General features: G+C 34.8%; 1 pseudogene; it reads right to left on the bottom strand.

Annotated features, from left to right (window-relative positions):
• Positions 1-6000, bottom strand: part of LOC120154252 — a 40147-nt pseudogene continuing 34147 nt past the window's right edge.

Raw genomic sequence — 6000 nt, 5'->3', positions numbered from 1 at the left:
TCAGTTTTCACTGTTAACTTTAAAGGTTAATGACATGTTATTTTGATCTTCTACTGTTGATGTTGGTTCTTTCTTATCCAAACCAAAAAAAATGAGCAATTTTGAAAAGCATCCAGACTACTAGCTATTAAACGGTTCTAACACCCAAGGCTATCACCCAAAATTAGATCTTCACTATGGTATTTACAAGATGGTATATCGAGGTATAGTTGTCCTAGAGAGTCAAGCTGCAATGCCGAGAACAAGAAAGACGGTCAGTCGTATAACTATAAAGAACTTACGACTTCCCAAACACTTGTTTTGGAGGTTAATGAAAATAAAAGGACCAGAAGAGTTAACATACCCAATAAATGGCAGTCAACCCATTGAAATTGTTTTTGGTGGTATTCATGATCTGTGGATCAGATGGACACTCATCTGGGAGGTTTTCACAAGTTGAATTTCAATTGGCTCCTCTGGATCAAGTGACTCCTGTGAGAGCAGTAAGATATGGTTTCAGATGAATATTCTGACACCTAGACAATCAAACTCCCAGAATAGGAAGTAAGACATACCTTGGTATGGGTGTCGATTCCTCTAAGTTTGGTCCTGCAATCTGTTTGCAGACTACTAGCGAAGTATCATAGGAGAATCTAGGAACATCTGCACAAGGAATAAGAATTTTTTTGAAATGACAAGGCATCACATGTTTCTTCAGAATCCCAGATAGAAGATGCATGGTATGCTAATGATGAAACCTCCATCTTGTTCTGATGCATAGAAGATATATGAGCAGCAATAGCTGCGTCAAATGAATCACAGCTGAACGGAATCTATTGACTGAACACAATGCAAGCTTTCTATAACGTCATGATCAACAGTTACAATCCACGTCATCAGGCACTTCGGCAAGAAGATCTCAACACTTATGTTTGTAAGACTGTCAGCCCACTTTCCAGCAGATAATACAGCTCTACTATTTTTCAATCTCTTATCATTATAAGAAAATAAAAGAAGTTAAAATTTCAGGAATATATATAGAGGTATCAACATGAAAACTATGCATGAGTAATAGATCTTCGATGTAAAACGAAGTCACTGCTTATGCATTAAAGGAAATATGGAATGTTGATTGAATGGGGAAGTTCAAGCTACGAATTTCATCACTTATCAAAGTCATAGGTAAAGAGATTTATATGGATTCTGTCCTCCTAATAGAGAATTTAGAAGAGATGATCTCATGATCTAGCAGATAACTAGTCAGTCATTTGAAGTAGATTATTTTTTGAAGCTCAAAATAATGAATAAAATTTATTGATAAGTCTAAACTAAGGCTACCAGATTTAGATAAGCACAAATAACACGACTTTGGGAAAGAACAAGTTAGAAAGTTTTAAATCGTAATTGCCAATAAAACTCTCAAACATATTTGAAATCTTTGAGAAAGAGGATGAACACTTACTCCGTCTTTCAACCATCTAATAATAGCAGTATTCCAAGTCTCACTTCTTTTTTATGAAGAATTTCTAGCAGGAATAGAGGAACCCCCATGATTAGCTTTAAGACCAGTGGTAAGGTATTTGCCCATCATGTTGGAAAAAATGGTGAAAGGATGTTCAAGAGCACTATTTTCTTTCTGTAATATTGGTCGAGTCTTGTAAGTATCATCAAGTTTCTTAGATAGATCACTGTTAGCTGGAACAGATACTTGTGCTTCTTCCACAACACAGCGCTTCCTACTTTCAAAATTCACATTATGCACGCTAGGAAGATGGGATGAGGAAACAGGTGCTTGCCACGGCAAACGTTCAACTTCAGCATCAGAAAACCAGCCATACCTTCAAATAAAGCTTATATCAGCAATCATTCAACTCTAACACGGAAGATATCTATGAGGCCAAATGATTTAGGAACTACCTTAGGCGAAATACTTGGGGGCTCCCAATCATTGCATATACATCTGCAGCACTGACAATGGTTGCTTGAGTCAATCTCTGATACGTCTTAAGGCTTTCTCTTTGAACATCATAAGGGAAATGCGTAAGATCTCCTGAGGCTACACTTGAGTTGCCCCATTTTTTTGATTCAGATGCTCCAATACTTATGATATCTTCTTTCGAATATTTAGAGTGAGTTCCAAGAAGGGATTGTGCTTACCCTGAAAAGAGATGAAGACTAATTATTTCTGTAACATCCCAATCATCGGGTTAGTGACCAAAATGTAAGAATTTAAAATTTAATGGTTTAGTTAGAATAGATGAAAGTTCAAGGATTTATTGTGGAAATGTTTGTGTAGGAGTGGATATCAAATTTGGATTAGTGGAAGAGCATTATGGTCTTTTCCCAAGAAGGATTTTTTTTATCTTCATTTTTAAGGGAGATAAACACGTAGGTTTAGAGAAAAAGAAAAGAGAAGTCTGGAACCAATTATTATCTTCTTCCTCTGCCGTGAGCTCCACTTCCAAAGGTAAGATTATGAAATTTGTTGAATTCCTTCAATTTTTGGGGTTGGTTTTGAAACTTGAGAGTTATATAAGCTTAAGGAAATCTTGTATAGGAGTAAAACAAGAGGAGTTAATTAGAGATGGATTTGTAAAATGGGTTTTGAAATGAATTTTTTGATATGGAGTAGTTTTTGGAGTTTTATGGATAAATTTGACTTGTTAATGATCAAACTAAAGAGTTAGGAGTAATAGAAATGATTAAGAACTTGGTTGAAATCATGATATGATTTTTAGATGTAAGAGTTTTAGTGAGATTTTGTATGTTTAAGAGTAGTAAATGAAGACAAGTTGGTTTGGATGTATAAGGTTGAGTTTAAAGGCTTAATGAGGGATAAAAGTAAAAGATTTTGGTTGATTTTCGAATTGGAAATAGCAATTTTGGGCATTAAGTATCAATACTGGAAGAACAATACTAATAATTCAAGGCAAAATCAGTGGTATTCGAGGGGTAGTATCGATACTAATTGAGGAAGGTATCGATACTGAGTTGGGAGTATTGATACCAAGGGTATAGTATCGATACCATTTCCATGATAAGTTTACAGAATGTCAAAATGGTATCGGTACCATAGTGGAGTATCTATACCATTGAAAGGAAGTATCGGTACTGTAGTGGGAGTACCGATACTATTGAACATGAAATGAGAAATTAATTGTTTCTTTCAGCTTAAGTTATTATGATTGGTTATTAGTGATTAGAATTCTAACATTTATTTTTGATTGTTTTGTGTAGACGTTGCACAAAATCAACTTTCTGTCAACCCGACATTATAAGTTCGATCAAATATGATAAATATTTCTTTAGGATTTCAACGAGGCAAAGGTGAGTGCAATTTTTTTGTTTGGTATTAGAATTGAGGAAGCCTTGCGATAAGCCAACCTCAGTGTTTTCGATTGAAAACTTTCAAATTTCTTTTATGTTATATTTTACAATGTTTTATTCAAATTATGATTATGTGTATATGATTGTAGAAATGTGACCTTTGAACATGTGTATCCGAAATGGACTAATGTGAAAGTGCTTATGTGAATAAGAGATACTTCGAATAATGAATGACAAATAATTATGTAGTTAAAAGCCCAAGGTATATGTATGAGGATTAGAGGTATAGTTGGCATGCCAAGAGTCGAGGGTTCTATTTGGTCCTTCGAGACAATTATGTGCCACTTCGGTGCAAATTACGAGCTATGGTGACAACATTGGTGCACAACCTCAATGTATTTAAATACCTAGAGTTCTCAGTAGTATACGCTGGGCATTTGGAAACAAGGCTATATAAAACTAATAATATATATAAGTATACCTTCTTTTTATGGAAAATATAATTTGGAATTCTTTATGAAATGTTTCGATAAAATAAATTGTTGAAAACATTTTGATGTTTCGATATAACAAATTAAGTTTAAATGAATTTTAAGCTTTTACAAATCATTTTCAAAGTATATTTGATTAAATTATTCAAATATCCAAATATTACTCCAAGTCTTTAAAAGATCAATTGCAATCCTTACTAAAGTGTAAAATTGTGTTTTAAACTTAAAATATTTTTTAAACAATTTTCACAAAGTATTTCGAACCAAAAACAAGCCAAAAATCAATTTTATAAACGGATGTACCGATGCACTCATTTGATGCATCGATGCACACCCCATTTTGAATGCATTTAGTGTACCGATGCATACACCATGCATCGATGCACTCAGGGTTTATTAAAACATCAAATGCATTTTGTGTACCGATGCACATACCATGCATCGATGCACTCCAGGCTTGTTTGAAACATTGAATGTAATTAGTGCACCGATGCACCCCTAGTGTACCGATGCACTAAGTCTTATAACTGACAAAATATTTGAATTTTACACATAGTGTACAGATGCACCTTGGCTATTCATCGATGCACCATACGCTCCCAACTATTTTATTAATTGTTTTCACACCATAACGGCTTTATCGACTCCACTAATGATCCCCAACGTTTAGAAGTGATCCAAGGAGTATTTAAACAAGCTTAGGATCCATTGATCAACAATAATTTAAGAAGAGAAGCTAGAGAATCAAAGAGAAAGCATCAAACCTCAAGTTTGAGCATTGCAAGCCTATTTTTCATTCAATATTCATTTTTCTTTCAAGAACACTTATTGTGCTCAATTGTATTTATTTTTTAGTGTTCTTTCTTTGTTCTAGAATTGTGCAAACATCTTACCTTGTGAGGCTTTCTTGTAAGTTTGCAAATTTGTGTATTTCTCTTTGGGAGAGAGTGTTCGCAAGAATTTGGGGTATAATTCTTGAGGGAGTTGTAAGGTTACTCTTTGTCCTCAAAAGAAAGAACAAATTAGTGAATTTATTGGAAAATCCTTTGTGTGGATAGCTAAAGTAGTGGACGTAGACTTTGGTTGAGAAAGTCGAACCACTCTAAATCGATGTGCAATTATTTTCAATTTTCTACAAAAGCTTCCACCAAAAGTTTTATTGCCAATTCACCCCCTCTTGGCCGATTCGTCAATCGATTAACTCAACAATTGGTATCAGAGCCTCACTCATTTGAAGGTTTAATCACCTCTTGAGTCGATTCGGGAAGAGTTATATCGATATTCAAGTCATCAATGTCCTACACTTCAAACTCCGACTTCGGTCTTGATTTTATGCCCATCAACAAGCCTCCTTTCTTCAATAGAGCTAATTATGCTTATTGGAAGAATATAATGAGGTACTTCATTCAAGCAAGTGACATGGGAGCATGGAATATCATAGAAGATAGATACTTCATTCCTTCCACTCATTCAAGATTGTGAAGTGAAGCATAGACAAGAATGTTCCAGCTTAACTCAAAGGATATCCATATTATTTTTTGTGCTCTTGGAACAGATGAATACGGGAGAGTTTCATCTTGTACAACCGCCAAGGAGATATGGGATAAACTTCAAGTCACTCATGAAGGCACAAATGAGGTAAAAGAATCTAAAATTAGTCTTCTAACTCATAGCTATGAAAATTTCAGGATGAAACCAGATGAAGATATCAAAGCTATGACGGATAGATTTTCCACGATTGTCAATGGTCTCAAATCATATGGAGAGATCATTCCAAACGAAAAGCTTGTGAGGAAGTTAGTTTACTCTCTTCCAAAATCTTGGCAATCAAAGAAGATGACAATCATCGAGGCTAAGAACTTAAAGTCTTTAACTCTCAAGGAGTTAATTGGTTCACTCCTCACTCATGAAATGATGCTTCAAGATGAGGTAGACCTCAAGAAGATTGAAAAACCAAAGAAGGAGACGAAAAAGAAGAAGAACGTTGGAGTTGCTCTCAAATCTACAAGATATGAGAGTGATTCGGATGAAGATGACGATGACGATGACGAGGAAATGACATTATTTTCCAAACGGTTCATAAAACTAATGAGGCCCAACCGAGGAAGAAAATTCAAACGAAATGAAGGCTTCAAAAATAAACCAAATGTAAAATACCCCATATTTGCTACAAGTGCAAAAAGCTGGGTCATGTCAAATATGA

This window comes from Hibiscus syriacus, unplaced genomic scaffold, assembly GCF_006381635.1.
Source record: "Hibiscus syriacus cultivar Baekdansim isolate YM2019G1 unplaced genomic scaffold, ASM638163v2 tig00002840_pilon, whole genome shotgun sequence".
Taxonomy (NCBI): domain Eukaryota; kingdom Viridiplantae; phylum Streptophyta; class Magnoliopsida; order Malvales; family Malvaceae; genus Hibiscus; species Hibiscus syriacus.
This window is presented reverse-complemented; position numbering and strand designations above follow the sequence as displayed.